The sequence below is a fragment of the Copadichromis virginalis genome, linkage group LG5 (assembly GCF_057382275.1).
Source record: "Copadichromis virginalis isolate Kocher_CV1m ecotype Utaka linkage group LG5, C_Virginalis_male_GT1.1, whole genome shotgun sequence".
NCBI classification, from domain to species: domain Eukaryota; kingdom Metazoa; phylum Chordata; class Actinopteri; order Cichliformes; family Cichlidae; genus Copadichromis; species Copadichromis virginalis.
In genome coordinates, this window is record NC_140622.1 from 25,691,267 (window position 1) to 25,715,418 (window position 24,152).

Genomic DNA, 24,152 nt, shown 5'->3' on the forward strand with positions numbered 1-24,152 from the left:
GAATGATGCCACATTAATGTGTGCGTGATAAATCTGCGTGCTTAACAAACAGCTGAAGTCAGGGGAAACACGGATTCTGGTGCTGTGTATAGGGGGAGGGGAAAGTGCTATGTTAGAGAGCAGAGGGAGGAGTTTGGGTTTGATGGAAGGGTCAACAGAGAACAAATAGCACTGATTTCTTTGAACCCTAATTATAACTAAGAAGTAATCATAGCCATGACGAAGGTTTGTTTTTCTGCAGAAATATGAGCATTTAATTTTTCCTACCATTAAGCAAATGGCTTTCCAGTCTAAACTTGGCTACAGAATAAAAGCTTCTTTTTTTTTTTTTTTTTTTTGAACCAACATTGTTACCCAACATTGTTACATTGTTACCCTATTTAAATATATAAATGCTAGTTTGTTTCATTTGAAAGACTTGGTACCAAATATGCAGTGACTTTTTGGACTCTGAGCAGTTTTTTAAAATTGTTTTTTTTAAAGATTTGTAATACATTAATTTGTGATCTTGTCAACAGAGCTGCTTTTTATGTCAGAGATTTTATAAAAATCAAGTGTTGACAAGCAGCACATGAACTTTTATATCCTTTAGGCAAACAGCACCTCTCATGTGATGCACGGCTCTATTTCAAAGTAAAAGGAGCTCATAATGAGCGAGCAGGCTGTAAAACCTGATGGAGAGCTGTCTTTGAATCACCTTTTATAACAACTCTTTGTAACTAAATGTAATCAGAGCAGTGAATCGGAGACATGAAATGAAAGGCTGAAAAAGCAGCACGCCGGGGAGGTCACCGCGTCCTATCTCGAAGGAGATGCAGTTTTGATATCTTTCCACTCCGAGCTTGCTCATCCACTGGCGGACTCACAACCAGGCCACGCCACGCAATAGCGATGATTGATGCATTCGCACGTGAACTAGTGTAAAGATAATACAAGGATGTACAGCAACTTGATGTGTTTTATGTGCACATTTGCACATAAAACACACCAATGTGATATGAAATGTGTTTCTGCGTTATTGCCGTTGAAGATTTGCTTTCTGTGCTGTACACCTCCTGACGAGAGGTGACCTGACAGACTGCCACGTGACTTGTCGTGCGACGGGCAACACTGTGCTCAACCTCAGTCCCTGCCCCGCAAGACCCCATCAGAGCTCAGAGAATATCATTCAAAAGCAAGAGGAAACTCACATTCACACACTTACTATACAAAGGTGGCTCCTGCCAAAGTCACACAATAACTGTGTGTGTCCGGGGGCCACTCAGGTGGAAAATTACACTGCCCAATCAATCGCTAATACAAAGTATTTCCTCCGGCAGGGGCCAATCAAACGCTCACAATATGCCTTCTCCTTGAGACAACGGCCAATCAGTTGCTCACAATGCTTGCCACTGTCATGTTGATGCTGATAAAATGTAATTATTCTCTGCTTTTCACACACACATATTGATGACACAGGGCAGTGATGAATGTGACAATAAATAAATGTAAGCTAATAAGAAAATAAGTGAGGAAATGGAGGAAGAGAAAGCATTTTTTCAGCACCGATGGCCTTTCAGTTTGTAATTAATTCAAATATGATTTTTTTTCTGCAAGCATATAATCCATTTCAGCATTTTCACATTCATTTTTATAGGATTTGATCTTGGCTCATTTGAATAAACATTTTGCTCCATATTAGTCTGGGTAATGAAGTGGATCTCAGAAGAAAAATGCTTTTGTTATGAGAGTGGCACAAAGGAGTGTCACACTGGTCAGCTCAGCAGGGAAATTGCTGATTGGATAGCAGATTCCATCTAATGCAGAATACTAACGACTAATACCCCCCCGCCGTTCTTTTTGACAAAGTTTGATTGTCAAGAATGATGAAAATGTGGTTGTTTAAGCAGGAAGTGGGGATTCAAAACTCTGTTCTTTAGTCACAGAGTTTTTATTTATTAATGGAATTTGCTAAAATCTTTTATGGCATCCGCAAGATAAACATGTAGAGTTGTGTTCAGAAGTTTACATATACTCATCATGGGTATGTATTCTTTTGGATTTTCTATAATGAACACAGGATCAAATGTATATATAAGGTCCCACTAATATTTGGTTAAATGGCTCTTAGCTTCTTGCACGTCCACCAGGCTTTGGTAGCAATCAACAAGCTTCTGGAATAATTGCAGCTGGATATTTGACCACTCTCCTTGGTAGAAATATTAGAGTTCATTTAAACTGGTTGGTTTACTGATCCAGACTCAACTTTCAAGCACAGTCAACACATTTTCAATAGGGTTGAGGTCAGAGCTGTGGGAAAGTCATTCCAGAAGCTTAATGTTAGCCTGTTTTATCTACTCCAAAACCAGTTTTGATGTGGCTTTGCGATCATTGTTCAACCATGTTTCAACCGTGTAGCTGTTCAGCTGAGGTGAAGTTGAAGAACTTGGAGTTAGTTCTCCTTCTTAATTATTCCATCCACTTTGTGCAATGTACCAGTGCCAATGGCAGCAAATCAGCTTCAGAGCAGGATGCTACCGCCAAATATCTCAATTTTTGTCTCATCTGACAACAAAACTTGTCCATGTGGGCAACTGCAAATTTCAGTCAATTTTGAAGGTGTAAATTTTGAACAGGGACTTTCTTTGTGGCGTCTTCTTAGTCCATGATGATGTAAAACTCACATCACTGTGGACAGTGACACTGGTATTCGAGAAATTTCCAGTTCATGGCAGGCTTCAGCCTTGGTGGTGAGGGTGACACTTTGGGTCTTCTTAAGGGAAGAAGGGAAGGGAAGGGCCATGGGAAAGTTGCAACACATCCAAATGACTTGTACATACAATAGTTTGAACGGATGATTTTGGAATCTGCAGTAGTTTAGAAATGGCTTCAAGAGACCTTCACAAATGTAAACCTACAATTCTACTTCCTTGGATTTTCCCATTGTTCCCAGTTGTCAATCACGATCACAAATGAGATGCTAATAGGTCTTGGTCTTGTCAAGTGAAAAGACATCATAGAACCTACCTGTATGTAAACTTTTGACATTGTGTAGATTCATACTTGTGCACCCAATTCTTGTTTTTTTTACAGTCTTTAAAGACGTATTTGGTGCAATCATTCTACCCTGAAAAAAGAAACAGTTTAAGGAGATCATGAAAAGTCCAAACTCACTGTACAACAACATTCATGCCCATGATGAGTGTATATAAACTCATAATGTATGTAGAAACGTACATGGAAGTCATCATACTTTTGGCTACTCGTGCTACGAGTCTGTTTTTCATGGCTTGTCAGAGACCTCTGAAATTCCCTGATAGAGATCAATATTTCACACTTTTTTGTTTGAAACACCCCGACGACCCATCATCACCAATCAAGTTCATGATGTCAGTGGTGTATTTGCCTCGAAAACCCCACTGCCCTCATTTAAGAATCACTTCCCCTTTTTTCTGCTGTTATATTAAAATGTACAGTCACACAAATCCATGTCTGTAACTGTAAATCCTGTTTCAAGATTGGTTTGGAAAAACCTGGCTGCACTGAACTGACCTTTAACAACTACTGCAAGCCAGACTCTCTCACCCCACATCAGTGGTGTGTCGCAGTGGTGGATAAATGGAAACACAGCTGTCTAGGTTCCAAACTGATTTTCGAAAGAGGTAGAGAGATTTTCCATTTTCTTTGGAGGAAGCTCCTCAGGTGTCCACATACTTTTGCCCCTGATATAGAGGCCCTAAGTAAAACTAACTAAAACATCAGTCTTGCCTACACATTTATGGAAGCGTTGAATTTTCTTTAGGAAGACTCTGGATAAACTAAAACAAGGGCGAAAAACTCACCTCTTTCTGTTTCTCCCATATTCACAAGGAGTGCAGAGTTTTATCCCAAATACTCTTCTTGATGCAGTGCTCCCTGGGATTTAATAGGATCCTGATCTTGAGTTGGGAACCTTTCGAGTTTTAGGTGAATGCATTAATCATTACACTTTTTAAACACAGCAGTCTCTCTTGTTTCATGTTTCTATTATTTGCTGAAATTGTCAAATGCATCTTCTAATTCAGACCTTCCCAAAGTGTGGGGCCCGCCCCCTAGAGGGGGCGCAGGGCCATTGCAGGGGGGGCGCGGTGTGAAAAGGGGGAAAAAAACAAAATGCTTGGACACTGCTAGCACGGGGCGCCCACAGAAACGCAAAGCAGGAGATGAAGCATCGCTGAATATGTTTCCAAACCAACTTCATTCTAAGCCAAAGACTAGAAAATATGGTGAAGCATATCTGCCCTTTGGTTTCACCTGCACAAGTGCCAGGTAGGTCTCCCCTGCAGAATTGGTTTTCCCTTTGTTGGGAGCAGCCCTGGGCTGTTTAAATCACGGACAAACAGGATCCCACAGTTGTTTATGTTTTTAAACCCATTTTGCACAGAGAGGCATTTTTTGAAAAATGTATTGATAGCAATATTGAATATAATTACACATGAAAAAAAAAACAACTACACCTAAAATAATTACACCCAGACGCCTCTGCCTTTCTAAATAGAGGGACAGTAACTGCGTCCCTATGTAAGCGTGTAAAACCTGAAGATAGTCAGATTAACAGTATTTTGTCTCTATCTGCCATTCTGCACTTCATCTCATGTAAACAATAACGTGGGGCACAGCGTGACGTGAAAAAAGGCACATACCTTTGACGTTGAGTGATGAACTCTGTATCCCTTGTCCACAGGTAAACGCAAAAAAGGAGTTTTAAAAAATCTCCGTTTTCGGTGATTCGAAACGCCGTTTACGCCTGGACGAAACAGCTGCGTTTTCAAAAATACCCATGTAGGTGTGGACGTAGCGTAAAAGAGTTAGTAGTTTATTTTATTACTACCTGTAATTTATTGCAGATTACTTGTATTTGCTTAATTGTTTACTAAATGTTTGAGGTGTGAAATAAACCGCAATGGAGCAAAATATGGGTGCGTGTGGTTGGAGGATGTGTTTGCGCGAACATTTTTCTTGTAAAACAAAGGGGGCCTAGCAAAATAAGTTTGGGAACCACTGTTCTAATTGATTTACTGATTTCAGTTTGCATGCTGTGCTTCTGATTTTTTAATTCTTCTTGATGTTTCAGGGAATAGCATCTGAAAGCAAACACGAAAAAAGTGATATTTTTTTCCCACGTACGTTCATGAATAAGGTCAAAAAAGTGCATAACAGTCATTTCCTGCCTCTCGAAAGTGCTCTGCTCTCTTGATGATCTCTGAACCTAAAGTGTGTTTTAATGGGATTCATGACTCCCATTTCGCTTTCATCTTAATCGACTGTTTGTTCCTTATGCTTTGATTTACTTTTTCTCTTTATTCTATAACCTTTTATCATAAACAAAAGAGTGTGGAGCCCGTGCACACACTTCAAAGGCAGGGAAGCACTCATACAAACACACATGGATTCAAGATTAGTCTACAGAAATCAGGGTTTGTTGGGTCTCAACAGAAATGTCATGGTGAGTCGTAACCTTTACTGGAGCACGTTATCTGCTCTGATAGCGTGGCCAGACCGGGACGGGGACCTACGCGATGCGATTGGATTTGAAAGGTCCCCATCCCAGTCATGCCCACCGGCTATCTTGCCTCCACAGTTCAGCAACACCAGCATAACGGCATGCCGCAAAGTTTCAAGGATCTGATCTGTCCTGCTGCATCTACATCTCCCTGCCCCTAATTAATCAGCTGAGGCCGGAGAATAGGAGCTGGGTCATTCTGTGTTTGAGCGGAGAGGATGTATGACGTGAGGAAGCGTGACACAGAAAGGGATAGCAGTGAAAGAAATCAGTTCGACATTTCTCAGCTGCTCTTTTTTTTTTTTGCTTAAATGTGGGAGTGGGATATGAGAAGCTGTTGAGAGAAAAGATGGATGGGATAGGTGTTATTAAATGCAGATCTGTTTAGAGAAGTGCTGACATGTGTATCTGTCACTTTGGGTCATGAGTTATGAAAGTGACAATGCCACCTCTTTGCTTAAACCAGAGAGATCCGAGGATGTCCTTGATGTCAGCTTGGATAGACAAATGGATATCTACATTTCATAAACCACGCTACATTTTTAAAAAGGAAGCCATAGGGGTGATGATCTGTCTTTTCTTTTTTTTTGTCACATTCATTATTAAAACAGCTACAGAGAGTAAAATGTGGTGACATAATTAGCGGGATTGTTGCAAAGCAAAGATCTGAGTCCAGCTCAGGTCATACTGCAGTTTAAAGACAACTGCACCTTCAAATATTTAAGCTGCCATTCACAATTTAATTAAAACTGCTCCTGCCTGCCACACACACACACACACACACACACACACACACACACACACACACACACACACACACACACACACACACACACACACACACACCAGTCTTATAGCCTGACGGTGAGGTGCAGAAGGTTTCAGGCGTGTGTAAGAGTTTCAAAATAAGAGCTCTCAATGTGATGCAGAAGATTAGTTAGTTGACCACAACCACGTCCAAAAAAATAAAAAATAAAAGCCTTGGTTTAAAGATGCTTTAGTCACACATTTTCAAACAACAACAACAACAACAACAACAAAAAGCCTCCAGTTGTATGCATAAAGGCACTGGGATCTCTATTCAAGACCAGTAAACTACAGAAAATGACAAATCTCCCCTCAAAAAAGAAAAGAAAATGTCCATAGTTAGTTCTATAAACTTAAAAACATGATAAGAGTAAATATAACGTTTAACAATAGTTAGGTTTTCAAATTAAAAACCCTGGACTACCTGAAGAGGAATCTATTCTATCAAAATAAAACTCTCCAGTTATTATCAGATGTTTTAAAGAAGCTTTAATGCCATGAGCATTTCAAAATAAACTTGTTAAAAATCATTTGAAAAAAAAAATACGGATCCTGAAAAGTCACAGACTTTCAAAGTAAAAGCCATCATTGAGTTACAGGAACTTATCAGCATTCTTTAAGGTGCCAGTTCTTTTCAAAATAAAAGTCTTTCATTAAAAAAAATTATTTATTTACTATATGAGTATTGCCTAGTATCTTCACTCAACTTTTTTTTTTTTTTTTTTTTTTAAAAAAAAGCTGACCTTTTTAGCAGGAAACAACAGAATCCAGCAGTAGCGACAGTCCCAACACAGTTTCTCCAGAATTTGCACAGTCTTGTTTAAGCGAGTGTTTTGTTCTAGCTTTTGACATATTTCACCTTTAGCTTATTGTCTCAGAGCAATTCACCTTTCAGCCAGGGGAAACTCAAAACACACACAGACTTCAACGTAAATACATGAAACCTCTCACTAGGTTTCAAGGCTAAGTGTCCCAGGATGTTGTCAATGTTTTGTTTTTGCAATCATTTCACACACTAATGGACAACATCGAAATTATTTGATATATTGATGGTAATAAATTAATGAGAAGCCTCAATATATTAGAATTTGGCCTAATAGATTTCAGGATACCAGGTGTGACTATAGCTACATACAACTTATACATACATACATACAGACTTTTTTTTCTTTATTTTTTTTTTTCAAACCAAACCTGGCATAAATTTGGCCAGTCTTCCCTTGTTGTGTGTTGTCTCCTAGTGCCCCTCTGGACAGCTTCCAGTACTGCTGCTTATTTTAGATCCGTGCCTCTTCTGAACATCTGGACATTTCCAATGAGCTCATGATTGCCTTCAATTTGGGGAAGAAGAGAAAATTACAGGGAGTCAGATCCAACACAACAACATTCAAGTCGTTTACACAGAATGTTCTCCCTTAAATGTAGTAAAATTTTGCATTGATAGTCCAAGTTTTGGGAGGATTCACTGTGAATCCTCCCAAACCCTTGAATATCAGTAAAAAACAACAAGCATACCCCCAGTACTACCCTGACCTGACGCTCCTCATTTGAGGTTGGACACTGGAGGCAGATTTTACTGAAAACTGCAGTACAACTCGAACTCATAGTTAGAAATCCAGCTCTCATCACCAGTGATGACAGTCAACATGAAAGCTGAGTCACTTTGACACAAAAGAGTTATTCTTTCCATCCTCTCAGCTCGAAGCAGTCTGGCCATTCTCTCCTCTGACCTCTGGCATCAACAAAGCATTTTCACTCAGAGAACCGCCGCTCTCTGGATATTCACTCTTTTTGGGATCATTCTCTACAAACCCTAGACTTGGTTATGCAGGAAAATCCCAGCAGAATAGCAGTTTCTGAAATACTTAAACAAGCCTGTCTGGCACCAACAACCGTTGCACATTCAAAATCAACGTTCTTCCCCACTCGGTTTGAACTTCAGCAGGTCGGCTTGACCATGTCTACATTTCTAAAGGGCTTGAGCTACTGTGACGTGATTGGCTGGCTAGATATTTGCATTAACAAGCAGTGAAACAGCTGTGCCAGATGAAGTACTAAGTGAGAATATATTATTGAGTATGCTAAAACAAGGCCACGTGTTTTCATCAACACTTTGGCAGAAAACCTTGTCCATGCCACCATCAAATTATGAGGGGATATAACAGCTTCTCCCACTGGTTGTTTCTATTAGAAACTTGTGAACAGTTTGATAGAGTTTCATGGCGGTGAAAGAATCAGTCACCCTGTTAGTCCCGGTCTTTTGTACTCAGCTCCACCCTGAAGTGAAAAGCTCAAGGTGAAAGCAGACCGTAAAATTAGTTGATCCTTTAAAAGCTGTCTTCTGTTGCTGACTTGGTGAGACAGATTCTGCACAATATAGATTATATCCTCTAAAAATCTAATTGTACACAACTACATGTGAGACTTTCCTTTGACTAAAGAGCTTCTGACTTTTACTTACTTTTGGTTTTGAACAGCCTCTTTTGGGAAGGCCAGAATTTTAGAGCGGCACAGTTTATGTATATCTAAGCATATTCCATTTAAATCATCTCTTATTTTTAAATCAGCTTTTAGGAAAGAGTCATTAATACAAGATTATCTTCTTCTTTGGCGCTCATGCCTGATTTGCCAGGATTCCATATTTCACCTCTGACTGTGGCCATAAGTGTTGCCCTGCTGTCCACCACGGGTGAAAGCGTTGACACTCTGAGATAAAGTATGGCTCAGGTTAGTGTCACAGCAGGGGGCAGTAGTGAATAGTGTTTCTGCTGGGAGTCTGTACCAAGATGCCTCTTCTTTTTTTTTTTCAGTATTTCTGGGCGAGGTCATAAGTCTGTTGTTTTTTTGATGTTGTTTTTTTGCTGGTGAGTGCCGAGTGTCTTCTGTTGGCAGAAAATCTGGTGTAATAAGTGGTATTGTGTGCTCGATATGTAGATGACAAAAAACTGACTGATAGGACATAGTATTCAGCATAAATAGATTTTTTTTTAAAGACATGGGTAAAGAAAGGGGAAATTTACACTACAAAGACGTGTGAAGTGTTAATTTTGAGAACTGTTCTTTTCAAACAGTTTGCTCCATGTTGTATTAGTTCCACATTTGTTTTTCATGAATTATGCTGAAGATGAGGATTATACCATCAGGTGGTCTTTTTTCTCTTTCCATGGTCTTCTACCCCCCCAGTTTTCTTGAATTGCAGCTTTCATTGGTTCAGTGGAGCAGTGTGGCTCCACAGGGTGACATTCGCCTGGCGTGCTGTTGTTCTTGGGCGTTGCTAAACGGCAGCTCCTGGGCTGCTCAGCCAGTGTCGAAATTCTTCAATTCTGCACCTGTTTCCTAGACAACTGACATTTAAAGGGGCGGCTCTGGTTATTGACTGTTTGCCCTTGACCCGCACTCGGCTTTAGCTTAAAAAACTGTTTGTTTCAACCTGTGACTGTTTGAGTTTTTCTCTGTAAAGTTGTTGTCAAATCACGGCCGACTGCAGCAGATGTGGCTGAAAGCTGCATTTGAACTATTTGGGTGGAGCAACTTGGGGGGGGATTACACACACGAGCATTGACTTTGCCTTGTCTCCAGCGCTTTAATTCAAAAACAGCTTTCCACTGAGAATGCTTTTGAGTCATAGTTTAAGCTTAATGTGGGAAATCAGCCTAAATGAGCAGTGAAATGAGCAAACTCCAAACGCTATGCTGCCAAAATCAGTTGGCGGCAAAGCACTTGTGTAGGTGTAGCTGTGGATTCACATGCGTGACTGAAAAACAGGTTTATGTAGACACTGGCACCCTACAGTGCAACTGCCACACCACCAAATTAAAATTAAACCACCTAAGATGAGTGTAGAGGAGAATGTTTTCCTCCCTCCTTCTCCTCTGATCTCTGGTGGAGTCCTCCTTGAATGCTCTTTTATGTTATCAACAGAGAGCCTGATGTCTCAATCTGGCAACTCATCTCTTGTTTCCCAGTGATGGTTAGGGTGAAATTATTCACTAGCAGGTAAAACCAGCAAAAATAATGGGATTCCTCACCTCAAAATAGCAGAACAGATTTTGTGTCTGAAACCAGATATTTTAAGAGCTGCATGGAAATGAACAACTAAAGGAAATAGATACAAATTTCACTTATGCTGGAAAAAATGGTAAAGTATGTAAATTTGTAATTCATTGCATGCAGCGGGGTAGTAGCTCTAAGCAGAACATTAATGGGTCCACTCAAAGGAGACCGCTTTTATAAGGGACTGGTCCAAAATAGGAAAAGATAAAGTGCTTTTAAAGATGGAGTTTTTGTTATCCAACAGATTTTGACTTGCCTAAAATATGCCAGTCACAGCTCTCGCATACTCAACACATTCACAACAAGATTCACTTCAAATTTCATTGTCAAGGAAATCAAAATTAAGTTACCATTACCACTACTAGAACCATTAAACACAACAAACACATAACGAGATTATATAAATCTGTTAAAATAAGTCTGGATAAGAGGTTAAGGAGATGGGTGGAAGCAGATTGTTGTAGTTCAGTCCATAATTTGTTGTACAAAGACACAATTAAGTATCTTTCCTTCTGTATGCCACCAGACTGGATTGTAAATCAAACAATCGATGTGATTAAAGTGCAGACTCTCAGCAGACTTTTAATTTAAGTGGTTTAACAAAAAATCTTTTTTTGAAATAGCTGTTTGGAATTGCAGCAATTTTTGGACACAGACTCAAAAAACAGGGTGCAATTGACAAAACTTGCATCTTTGTCCAACAAATTTTGGATTTATGGTAAGTGTACGTGTATCAGAGGACACCGAAGTTGCCTAGTGTAACAGTGTAAAGTGTCCTGGATGGTGCAGGATTACACACACACACACACACACACACACACACACACACACACACACACACACACACACACGGAATGCATAAAACTGTACAAGATCAACATGACCCTAAGAATCAGGAACTCAATGAGAATGTGGTGAACAGCACTAGAGACCAACTTTAAGCCAATCGCACAAGTCAACATCAAGTGTGGGATTTACCAAGGAGATGCTCTGTCCCCACTGCTGTTCTTCATAGGCTTGAACCCACTCATTGAGGTCATTGACTGATTACGGATACAGACTATGGAATGGAGCAATCTTCAGCCACCTCCTCTACCTGCATGACATCAAGCGGTCCTGATGTTGCTGTCATGCGGTATCGCTACGTTTGTCACTACGGCCGTCTTTCTCTGCTTGTCCACCACTAGTATGTCCGGTTGGTTAGCCATCATAGTTTTATCTGTCTGTATCTGAAAGTCCCACAGGATCTTAGCTCGGTCATTCTCGGTCTAACCTCTCATATTTACATTAAACAACATAAAATATAACACTACAAACCTTAAAATAGCCCATTAGACTTAAACAAGAATCAACTAAATAATGTATGACAGTAGGCTTTTTGAAATTTTTTTGGTAGTGTGCTATTTTGACTTAAAGCCGATCTTCTCCATTACCAGCTGTAACACACTGCTGCCTTGCAAATCTGTGAGCCAGTTTAAGAAGGCTGAACTGTGACCCACGATTCTGACAGAGTGATCACATCAAAACAAGAAGTGGGTTCTTGTATTTTTCAGTTGTTAATCAGCGATCAATGTAGAAATATCTGAAGCCTTTAATTCTGTTTAATTAGAATTACATAATTCCCATTATTCTTTTCTTTTTCACATTATCAAACCAATTTCAAGGCCTTAGTTATGGTTGTACAGAGAACAAAGAGAAGAGATTGTTTCTTTTTAATTCTAGTCTTTTTTTTTCTATAGAAAGTTGGATTTAAAGACTTATTAAATAGTTTGGATGGTTACAATAGATCAGACCCAATTTCAGTTCTGCACTTGTAACATCCTGTGAAATGTCTGCAGGTGAAGATATTTTTAGCGTTTGAAAAGTCAGCTGTATTTCAGACTTTGATCAGATGATTCAGTTACATTTGCTGTACCATGTTAACCCTGAATATTACCCTACCGTGCTTGAGGGATTTCTCTCTTTGTAGTCATTAAACTCTATTGACAGCATACTGAATGAACACTGATAAATATTTGAGCTAACTGGTTTTAGAAGCAGCTTTTGTGACATATTCAGTCTTTTTTGGGGGGAGTTCACAGTCAGGACATCACAGCTCAAGACGCTCAAAATAAACAGAAAAAGCCTATTTATTGAGTCGCTTCTTAGCTGCTACAATGCTTAGTCATAAATTTCTAATTGCAGCAGGCAAAAGTTAATTAGACTAGAGGACTTAGACCTGTATGAAAATTAGTGCTGGTGTCATCACAAAGGGGTCTTATAGGTTTAGTCAGTAAATACTGTCTCGGGTCACACTGGTCTGTGAGTTTAGTCGATGTTCTTGACTTCTAAATAGATCAAGCAAATAAATGAAGACTAAAGAAGCAGGTTATATAAGATGCCTCACATCTGTTTACATTCTTCTTCATTTTGTGTCAGAAAAAGATTCATGCAGTTGGTACAGATGTTGTGTTCAAGGTCTGTTTGTTTTTTTTTCACAAAAGTTTCATGTCTCAGAAATAAGGCCATTTAAGGAGCCCCTCATGTCATGTGCTGCTACAATGCTCAAATCTTCTTTTGATGCCATGTGCAATTCCATCAAAGGCCATCAGTGCAGTACAATATTGTCATCTGGATAAAGGACTATGTGAAGTTGAGGGGAGATGGCTGAAAGCAGATGGACAAATGGAGCAGTGGACACACATTCAGTCCAACTTACACCCCCTGAAAAAAGCTTTCAAGGTCACTAAGATGAAAAAGCCAAACCAAAATCTTGAAGTCCCACTTTTGCCTTTCCCTCACAAACAGCACCTCCATTCATTTCTTTGTTCCCCCCCCCCCCCCCTTTCTTTCTTTTTCTGTCTCTTTCGCTCTCCTCTCCCTGCATCGTCTCCCTGATCGGGCGGCAGACAGCGTGTAAGTGCTCTAACCCAGAGAAGTCTCCAGGAGCTCTTGTGATTGGCTGTGCTCTGCAGCACTGTTCACAATCGATTAAGGCACGGTGAGCTCCCGTTAACAGCTTTTCTCTGCTGCTCCTGTGGCTTTGATACCGTCACACAGACTCCAACTTCGCCCTTAACCCTTCAACCGCTGTCCTCTCTTTTTCTCTTTGTCTCTTTCACGTTTTCTCTTTAAACTTTTACCTTCATTTTCAAAGCCCCAGACTCCCCCCCCCCCCCCCAACTCTATTGGCCCTCAAAGACATTTCTTATAACTCTCACTCCAGGCTTGTGTTATCCCCCCACCCTTGAGTTCTTACTCTTAAGTCACTTAGAGCCTCTTCTACCCTCACTCACCTTGTGCTGTCATCTGAAATTTCACTCACAGTTCTCCGCTCAGGGGAAAAGCTCAAAAGATAGACAGAACTGGAGATAGAAGAAAGATGGAGCTCTTTAAATGTAATAATACAACTGTTGCCAGACCCTACAGATGGTCTTGTTCATAATATTGGCTAACTAAGGATGTCATGATGGGTTTTTCCGAGCCAGAAGTTACCAAGTTTGGATGAGAGGTTGGAGAGCCAAGTTATCAGCTAACACCAGCGAGCTTGGTTAGCAAACAGCATCTTTTTTTCCTGCCATGTTATTCTGTCTTTAAAACTTCTTATTACACAATAATCCCACAGCATATGAAACTCAAATGAAGAACACAGGAAGAGTAAATGTTCAAAATCTCTTTAACCCTGGAGAACCCATGGGGTCAGAGCCGACCCCATTGGTTTTCTAGGGAAACCATGGGGTCAAATTTGACCCCATGGGTTCTCCAGGGTTAATTTAGGCTGATGTTATGCACAGCTCAGCAAATAAACCAGGAAAGGAGAAAGCCACAGGCAAAAAGTTTAAAGATGAGGAGAGAAACTAGAAATAGTGAAAATCTGAGGAATACAAAATTTGCTGGACTGGAGTGACTGATGAGTAACTTGACAATTTGACAGGAAACAAAGGGTAGCAGGAGCAGTAGTGTGTCTAAAAAAATGTGAATATTATGAATATCCTGGTAGGTGGCCGAGCTGACTTTGGACTTGATGAAACACAATGCACAGACCACCACCAAAACCAGCAGGTGACACGAGCACCCAAAATCATCACAGCCGCAGAAACTTCAAACTGGACTTCAAACACTTTGTATTTTGTGCCTCATCTCTTTTTCTCCGGACTTTGGGACTCTGGTTTCCAAATGAAATGCAAAATTTGCTTTCATCTGAAAAGAGGACTTTGAACAATTGAGCAACAGCCCAGAGAAGATGCTTCTAATGTGGTCTCTGGTTCAGAAGTGGATTGATATTATGAATGCCGCAGCTGTAGCCCCTTTCCTGGAAACACCTGTGCGTGCGTAACAGCTCCTGATGCAAGCACGCTAACCTCAGTCAACTCCCTGGAACAGCCAGCCTATTCAGCAGCGACCTTCTGTGGCTTGTGGAGGGTGCTGATGATTGTCATCTGCACAGCCATCAAGTTAGCACACTTCCCCGTAATTGCAGTTGTGTTTACTGAACTAGGCGAGAGATATGTGGTATTTATACTGGTGATTTACTCTGACTGAAAACTACATATTTAAATAATTTGAGATACTGGTTTTCTGATTTTCTATATAAAAGCTTACCTTTTTTGAATTAAGTTGCAGAGAATTATTTTTCTTTTTTTCCTTGTGCATTAGTATGTACACACTAACAGGAATGACTGGATAATGCAACACGGGTGATACTAACTGTGGTGGGACAGACCATAGCAACAAAAGGTAGAAACAGAAACAAAGGCTACAAGCAAAGCTAACAGCGATAAAACAGGGTGAGCAAAAACGAAACAGCAACTGACAGAAGTAGCTCAAATCCATGAACCATGACAGCACCAGTAGTGCAGACAGTGACATTTCTGGAAAGAAAATTTCCTTTTAAAAACAAAACATTGGTCTGTTTCTAATGTCAAAAAATTTGTAGCTGTCTCATTCCCAACCTCAAATGCATCCAACACCTTTGGGATCAGTTGAGGCAGATTGTGAGCCAGGATTTTTTGGCAAGCATTTGTGGTTCTTGAGGGTAAAAGGGATAAAAAAAAACAAACAAACCCTGCTGCCAGTTTCTAAAACGATGTAGAAAATCCCCTTAAAGTGCAAAGTTTGAAGAAAAAAAATTGCGCAATAACAGTCTCTGGATGAGATGTTTAGAAATCAGATATGGATACAGTGCTTTCGTATCCACAGGCTTCTGGCCAAAATAAAATTTCACATTATGTTTAAAATCATTTGTTTAGTACTTCTCTAAATGTGGTTTTAACAGTTCTTTTTTGTGTTACACACACAAAAGAAATCACCAGTGCCACTTCAGCTCAGTGGGTGAGCAGGGAACCACATGCTACACAGTATCACCAAAAGTGTTCACTTACCCATCCAAATCATTGAATTCACTCACTTCCACAGCCACAGGTGTATAAAATCAACCACCTACACATGCAGACTGCTTCTACAAACCTTTGTGAAATAATGGGACATTCATAGGAGCTCAGTGATTTCATGCATGTTACTGTGATAGGACGCCACCTGTCCATTTGTGAAATTTCCTCGTTACTAAATATTCCACAGTCAACTGTTAATGTCATTATAACAAACTGGAAGCGACTGGGAATGAAATCTACAGAGTGGGTCACACCTCTAAAGTGGCCTTCATGGAATGGGTTTCCATGGCCGAGAAGATTCCAAGTCTTACATCACCAAGCGCCAAAGTGATTTGTGTGCTGTCCCGTATCCAGTGGACTCTAAATCAGTGCAGAAGTGTTCTCTGGAGTGATGAATCACACTTCATTGACTGGCAATCTGAAGGACGATTCTGGGTTTGGCAGAAACTCGTCTGCCTGCATGCGAAGGAAACAGTGTACATGGCACGGGCTCAACCGGTGGGCCTTTGCTGCATATCTTAATAATAATGGATTGGATTTATATAGCGCTTTTCAAGGCACCCAAAGCGCTTTACAATGCCACTATTCATTCACTCTCACATTCACACACTGGTGGAGGCAGCTACAGTTGTAGCCACAGCTGTCCTGGGGCAGACTGACAGAAGCGAGGCTCCCATATCGCGCCATCAGCCCCTCTGGCCAACACCAGTAGGCAAGTAGGGTAAAGTGTCTTGCCCAAGGACACAACGACCAGGACAGAGAGCCCAGGGATTGAACCGGCGACCTTCCGGTTACAGATGCGATTCCCAACCCCCTGAGCCACGGGCGCTTTCCTGTCCATATTCACTGCCCTACTATCCAATGCAGGAAAAAAATGCTAAAGAAATGATATTTTAAAAAAATCACCAAAATAACAAGTAGGTAAGCAAGAACTTACTTTTTATATAAATACTAATTCCCCTCTTCACTCGTTTTTGCTTTTAAACACAAAAGCTGACTTTGTGACCTTCTCTGTATTTCTTCAGTCTGAATTGAATGTTTTGGTCTAATTCGATTTAATAACATGATACATATCTAACCGCCTTTGCTTTCTGTATCCCTCTGCCTGCAATTAAGTCATTACTTTGTTGCAGCTTTTGTGCTGGAGCATGTTATCTCCGCCTACTTGAGACGAATGAGAAATTAGTATGTTTAAGTACAGGCAGGAATGCAGTTCATCCAAAACTGTGACCAAAATGTGAATTTCCAGCTTTTTGTGACTGTTCATCGAGCAATGGAGGACAGCACTGCCTGAAGAAAATTACGTTTTTATTGTAGAAAAGCAATGAACCATTCTCTATGAAACATAAAAGATGTGCAGCGAGAGAGGCCAGTGGCTCAATCTGCCCAGACAGGGTGTTCTTTTCTTCTGCTGTTTTTTTTTTCATTTTTCTCTATTGTGGCTCACAGAGAAAGCTTTAAGGAGCATTTAGCCCGTCTACTTGGTGCAAACATGGCCTACAGCTGCTAACGTCTGCTGTCTGGTATAGGGGAGCGTATAGTATGGTCCGCAATTATTATTATTGTGATGCACATCTGTTCAGTCATACATATCATTGACACATTTTTTAGCTCAAGCTTAATTGTTTTAAAGAATAAAAATATCCCATGCTTCCCAAACAAATAAACTAAAGATGATGATTAAAAAGGTGGCACCTTCACAGCACCACAAAGTTGCTGGAAAAAAACTAGAACCACCAAACGCCAATATATCCACCAGAGAATAGCAAATGGTTTATTTCTTTTCGACTGAAAACACCGCAACTTCTGCTAGTAACATTATTAGGGATGTAATAGTACACACTGATCATGATTTACTATGTATTTTGGTTTTGAGTTGCTTTTTTATAACTTACTGTAGCCCTTGATGTCCACCAATCACAGAAGAAGCCTCGGGTTGAGAATTCAAGCCTGTACTTGTTTATAAAAGGTTGGGATGATCTGCTAGCTAAAATGTACACAAGAAGGAACTTTGCGCCGTTACTTTCAGCATGTGTTTTAAGTCTTTACCCCTCAAAAGTCAAAGGAGCTTGCAAAGAAAAGCGTCTGGACTTCTTTAAGTTACTTGAAGACGTTTCACCTCTCATCCGAGAAGCTTCTTCAGTTCTAAGGTCAAATGGTGGAGAGTCCCAGATATAAACCTAGTGGGAGTATCCCCCCACAGAGGGACAAAAGGACCCCCTGATGATCCTCGAATCCCCTGAGCCAAGGTGTGAAACTGTTAAGTCTGTGTTTTGGCGTTTTGTCTTTCGGGTGAACCAGTTTCTGTCTGAGCGTGTTGCTGGGTCTAAAATACACCGGGATGTCGTGCTTGGAGAAAACTCTCCTGAGTTTTTCTGATACACCGGCTACATAGGGGATGACAATGTTGTTGCGTCTGTCTTTGTTATCCTCCCTCGCTGGTGTCTGATCTTCTTTTCTGTGCCTCTTTGCTGACTTTAAGAACGCCCATTTAGGATAGCCGCACGTTTTGAGTGCTTCCTTTACATGTGTGTGTTCCTTCTTTTTTCCTTCAGGCTTAGAGGGAACATGTTCTGCCCGGTGGTGTAGGGTCCTAATTACTCCAAGTTTGTGTTCCAGAGGGTGATGGGAGTCGAACAGGAGGTACTGGTCCGTGTGTGTGGGCTTCCGGTAGGGCTGCTCGATTATGGCAAAAATGATAATCACGATTATTTTCACTGAATTGAGATCACGATTATTTGACGATATTTATTTAACCCTTTAAGACCTACTATAGAACCAAGTCCACCAGAGCTTATATTATTATTATTTTTTTTTTTTACATGCTGTAGTGCCATTTGTGGGAGCATTTCAAGTTGCTATACATCAATACAACTGTTATAGCCCATATTTTAATAATATGTATGCATTAAGTCCATAGTAATTACATAAATTGCAAAAAAGTGCAATAAACTACAAAAAAAATTGAAAATCGCTTTTGTTTTGTTTACATATATTTCTACTTGGAGAAGTTTAAGAGGTTTATCCCTCAAAACTTTAAATACAATAAAGTTGCAAAAAATAGTTTCCCACCACAGGAAATTTATTTTGAGTGTCTTCATAGTTTTATTTTGGAGATACAGCAATTTTTATATACTGCAGGAAAAACAAAAAACAATCCTATGATGCAAATTTGCAAAGAAAACAGCATGTGCATCATTTCACTGTGGGAAGTGTTACGAACAGCTGATAGGAACAGCAAAGCGTGTTTCTGGAATATTATGTTTTTGTTCCTGCAAGCGCTTTTTATGCAGTTTTTGCAAAGCTATATGTGGAACGAAACCGTGACCGAGGACAAGCTGATGGCATCAGATGTAAGTACAACTCCTCCGGTTTCATATGCAAAACAAATTATTGCGCTAGCTTACACGGTTCAGGTTCTACAGGGATTTAAAAATAGTTACGCAAAACGGAGCGTGCTGCTCTGACCGGCTTTAAAGGGTTAACAATGACTTTAAAAAAAATAATATAAAATAGTGTGCAACACCACTGAAGTTTTTTTTTTTTTTTTTAACTCTTTTCAACCAACGGCAGTCACTCTCCAAATAACTTCTGCTTAGCTTTCCGAGCTTCCCTCGGGTCCTCTTAATCAGCGGTCTCCAACCTTTTTTGCGCCACGGACCGGTTTATGCCCGACAATATTTTCACGGACCGGCCTTTAAGGTGTCGCGGATAAATGAGGGAGGGGCTAATAATCGGCTCAGTCATTTTTAATGATCGTTGAAAGCCCAGATCGTAATCGTGATTAAAATTCGATTAATTGAGCAGCCCTAGCTTCCAGTAAACTTCGATGTTGAGGTTGCCATTCTCTTCAATGTGCACAGCGCAGTCCAGGAAAGGCAAACAGTCGTCCTTTGTGTCTTCCCTGGTGAACTTGATGTTTTTATCCACAGCGTTAATGTGCGCAGTGAAGGATTCCACTTCTTGTGTCTTGATTTTGACCCAGGTGTCGTCCACATATCTGTACCAGTGGCTGGGTACTCTTCCTTTGAAAGAGCCAAGAGCCTTCCTTTCCACTTCCTCCATGTAAAGGTTGGCTACAATAGGTGACACGGGGGAGCCCATGGCACAGCCATGTTTTTGTCTGTAAAAGCCTTCGTTGTATTTGAAATATGTAGTGGTGAGGCAGAGGTCTAACAGTGTGCAAATCCGATCGGGTGTGAAGTTGGTCCTGTCCTCCAAGGAGCTGTCTTCTTGTAGTCGTTTTCTGACAGTCTCCACGGCCTCCGTGGTGGGTATGCAAGTGAAGAGAGAGACTACATCAAAGGACACCATGGTTTCATCTGGATCCAGGGTAAGTTTCTGGACCTTGTCGGTGAAGTCGGTGGAGTTCTTGATGTGGTGTGGGGTGTTCCCCACGAGAGGAGCAAGGATGGTAGCAAGGTGTTTAGCAATGTTATAAGTGGCTGAGTTTATGCTACTGACTATGGGTATGAAAGGGAATCAAGGAAACTAGCGGATTATAGGAACCATCTCCGTTTCAACCTAAGATGTAGACAAAGCAGAGTTGTTCCTAAGAGCCTGCGCCTTGGATCCACTGTCAGGGGATACAGAGCAGACTTGATTCTACACAGAGCACAAAATCACCTTTTAAGTGAAAGGATAAGACAGGTCCATTTCACTATAGATGCCCTCCAGATCAAGATCAGCCAGACCCTGTAGGAACTGGAAACCCTTCTACCCTCTCCAATCTTAGAAGAGGTTTACAAGTTTGTGGACAAGGCTCAGCGGGCCCAACACTCTAAAGGAAAAGAAAGACAACGCAGGAAATTTCACACCTTGCTTTGAAAAACACACACTCCTCATCCTGAACCTACACAACCCAGAGAAGAAAACACACCTGAAGTCAGTCAGGAGAAATGGGTTAAGAACTTTTCAGACAGGATTCTCACTGAACCTGAAAAGAGAGTATTAGCCAAAGGACTCAATTTTGCCATTTCTCCACAACAGTTGCCCATAGTGGACCTCATCACAGCCAGAGAATCTGCCATACGGATTAATAAATTATCACAGACAGAAGCAGAGCAAATCAGGATGAAAGTCTCAGCCACGCTCTCCAGTGCCAAAGTCCCTCCATCCAACCTCACAATACAGGAAAAGAAGGCCGTCGCTTCCCTGAACAAGGACCACAACATCACTGTTTTACCAGCTGATAAGGGAAGATGCACCGTGGTCCTAAACACTACAGATTACCATACAAAGATCATTACTCTCCTCAGTGACAACAATACCTACGAAGCCCTAAAGCGAGACCCCACAAGCAGCTACAAAAAGAAAGTTATAGCTTGCCTTCAAGACTTTGAAAAGGACAAAATTATTGACCGCCTTACATATCACCGCCTTTACCCAGAGTTAGCAGTCCCTTTTAGCAAGGGACTGCGAACTTTGCTATTGCTACACGTTTTTTTGCCCATACCAGTTCTGTTTACATTTATGTAGTGCTGTTTCAAATGAATAATCAAATTGAACAGAGTCAGCTCCATACCCAATTGCAGTTGAAAAATGTCAGCATATAGCTTTTGTCCGATCCACCTGCCGTTGTCTGAGGAAACTGTAATATTCTCAACTGAAAGACTTTAATGATGGTGTAGGGACTTAACTACATACATGCGTCAAACCAAAAGAATTATACCAAAAAGCTATGGGACTCTTACACCTCTGAGACATGTTGAAATGCTTGGTTCTCAAAAGAAAGGCATTAATGACCCAATGATCTGACATTTAAGCCTGGCACATGAGGAGGTGAGAAGAGCTTGGTATTATACTCTGATTGATTTTTCACCTTGGTGCTCAACTATAAGTGAGACTTTTCATATAAATACACCCATATCACAAGATCCCTGGAGAGACTGTCAGAAAATGTATGCACAGTCCTCAGTTTAACATTAATATTTCCCATCTTCTTCTCATGTCCATATTTTCTCTTTAGCTTGTATTATGTCAATTTGGATGTCAAGTTGGAACACATCTGATTTCTCTAACTCTTATAGTTAGACATCAGACGTCTTATTGACTCTTTTAAGTACTCCTAAATTAGACAACAGAATATTATCACTGTTTAATTTAGCTATGAATAATGGCTGGCTTACTTTAGGCCTTTAAAGCACTTGAGGATTACCAATATTTTTTGGTCTTTATTGAAAAGAATATTATTTGATTCCCAGCCCATACAGCATTTTACTTTTTCTTTTCTTTGCCACGGAGAGAAGAAACTAAGTCTACTGAACTATGGAAGTTGTTGCCACAAGAATATTATTTCAGTGTGTTGCTTTTTTGGGGGGTTTGCTGAAATTCATGGATTGCTGAGGACAGTTTGCTTTAGGTAGCAAGACAGAAAGGAAGCATTTGAAGGGGATGGATGGCCCTGTCAGCCCGTCCTTATTCCCAAGACATCAAATACTGCCCTTTTGTCAAAGCCGATGGCACCTCACAGATACGCACAAGGTGTCCTTTTGGTGTCTGTGCTGTGAAGCACATGACATCTTTCCGTGAAGTTTATGGGAACAGTGAAGTAAGTTTGTCTCACCTAACATGTCAAATATGGACACTTCTACAGAAACCTTTGGTTCATAGTTAAACTTCACTGTTTTGAAAACACAAAATACTGCTTAAATTACTGCGTTTTCCTAAAACTAACCAAGTATATTTGACAACAACAAGGTGCAGCATATTTTACTCATAAATATGCACAGATTAGTTTGTAATTATGTCTTCCAAGAAATTCATGAGTTCTCATAAATTCATAATTAATCCATTAAAAATAGATAGTTGTGGGTTTGCAGTTTGTGGAAGCCACCATGTTCCGCAACAGCTAACAGAGGCTAACGGCAGCACAAGCAGCAGATTTACTGACAACTCACGGTACCACTGTCTGGAAGTGAGCTTTTCTGGTTCATTGACCTGTTTTAGACTCTTTTCACAAGATTTTAGAGTTAGAGTAAATAAAGGTGGATGCAGACAGCCAGAGGTGGGACCAAGTCATTGTTTTGCAAGTCTCAAGTAAGTCTCAAGTCTTTATCCTCAAGTCTCAAGTCAAGTCTCAAGTAATGTCAGGCAAGTCAGAGTCGAGTCTCAAGTCACTGGTGTAAAAGTCCGAGTCAAGTCACAAGTCTGAAATTTTGAATTTCAAGTCCTTTCGAGTCATTAAAAAAAACGAAAAAAAGCATGTTGCAGTTATGCTAAATGTAAATATTAGACCATGTAATTTTTAAATCTGTGTTTTTCTCAACACATGACAAAATAGTGAACTTAGAAAATATACACAAATTGTGAAATTGCACCTCTTTAGAATGCAGCTCAATTAAACCTAGCTCCAAGAATAATTTTCACCAACAGTTCTGAGATAAGCTGCATGTTATTCTTGGATGCGGTTGTAGGACCGGCTTTAAAATCGCATGACAAAAATATCATACACATTAAAAAAAAACTGCATCACCAACGTAGCCTGGAAAACATTTGCTAGTTAGATGAAGTCAGCTATCTCATCGTAGCATATTTATATGCATATTTATAAGCATACGGTTCTTGGAGTGAGTGCATACACTCATGAAGTTTAGTAACTTCAGGTCACTGCAACAAGCCCAGGTACAGTTTACCGCCGGATGGGTGCAGGACCTTGAAACGCACCGTGTAGAACGAAAGACCATCGTACGTATCATAAGTTTACCAGTCTCACAAATCGTCGTCATAAATACACATTCCTTAACCGTTTATTAATAGGACCTTTGCGCTCAACGGTAATTAATTAGTAGTGGAAATAATTTCTGGTACCCATCACAGAAATGTAGCAGTGACAATAATACTGTATGCTGTAATCGTACTGGGCAATTAGTGATACAAAAAACCTGTTTTATCCTGTGAATAAAAGTATATGTTTTTGTCAATGTACCATAATAACAGAGGCGAAACGCAATATTGTGTCAGGACAATTCACTATTTATGCACAATAAATAAAGGAGCATAGCACGACAATTTCTGTTCAGCGCCAGACTTGCTTGTAACCTATATCACCAGTTATGTTATGAAAGTGACGTATTAACTACAACAGCAGACTGACCTTTGTGGAAATGCTTGGAGCAGACTAACCTGTGAGCTGGAGTGTTCTGGGACGTTATATTTGATCTTTGAATGGCTGCAATCCAGGCCATCCGTCGCGTCTTTGTTACTTCGGAAACATGGCTCGAACAATTTCTCTTAAACGTCGTAATCCGATAACAACCGATCTCTTTACCCGTCGGCTTCCCGTGGCTGTCATGCGACCGGCTATTGCAGTTAATAATACAACAGCTTCTTGACATTTTTGTGTTTCTTTTTATCGCTGTGTAACTGATTTTAATTGAAAGCCTGCGTGCGCTAGTACTTCT